Source organism: Macrobrachium nipponense, chromosome 11 (genome assembly GCF_015104395.2).
Source record: "Macrobrachium nipponense isolate FS-2020 chromosome 11, ASM1510439v2, whole genome shotgun sequence".
Taxonomy (NCBI): Eukaryota; Metazoa; Arthropoda; class Malacostraca; order Decapoda; family Palaemonidae; genus Macrobrachium; species Macrobrachium nipponense.
Genome location: NC_061087.1, coordinates 87,823,403 through 87,824,167, shown reverse-complemented (window position 1 = coordinate 87,824,167; position 765 = coordinate 87,823,403). Strand labels below are relative to the sequence as shown.

Below are 765 nucleotides of genomic sequence, written 5' to 3'. Positions count from 1 at the left end.
TTATCTAGGAAAATGTTCCTCAGGTGTACTGTGTAAGGTTTTCTAAAAGTGAGAAAAAAAATAGTTTTCACGAATATTACAAAAAAGCCAAAAGAAAAAACTCAAGCGCATTACATAGGGAACAGACCTCTAAATTCATTGGCATAAGATGAACCTGCCTTGTCAAGGCCAAGCATACGACGAGGTCTCAGTGGGCCGGGCCAACCAGAGAGAGAGAGAGAGAGCACCACTACCATTCTCTCACCCTCAGTCTCAGTGTCCTTTCAGACGCGATGGAGTTCGCAGAGATGATGCGCCTCACGCTCTTCCTCTTCCACGCTATCGTTCCAGGCATCGTCGCCCAGGAACTTCCCGACATCACCTACGAAGCTTACGCCAAAATCCCCGACCCCTCCTACTACATAGGAGAGGCAGTAGCCAGTGAATTCGACCGCCACGTCCCCGCACTCAGTGACAACCTCCGAAATGAGCTGAGCGGCATCAGGAATGACATCAACCGTCAGTTCGAATCCCTGAAACATTACATGGACAACAAACTCGACAGGATGGAGAGGGACGCCCCCATCGAACCTTCTGCAGGCAGGTCACTCTCGGGGGGCGGTGCCAGTCCCAGCGGCGCCGGCGCCGCCGCTGGGGGTAGTAGTACCCCAGAGGCCATGATTCGCCACAATCTCGCCATGGCTGAACTGCGTCGCCTGGGCGCCGACCTGACGAAGGCCATGAACGAGGAGGTGAGCAAACTCCGCGACGAATTCCGCACTTCCC

The 765-nt window shown here is 53.9% G+C and overlaps 1 pseudogene; it reads left to right on the top strand.

The window, feature by feature from the left end:
• The first annotated feature begins 221 nt into the window (after positions 1–221).
• LOC135206996 (angiopoietin-4-like) overlaps positions 222–765 on the top strand; it is a 7,930-nt pseudogene continuing 7,386 nt past the window's right edge.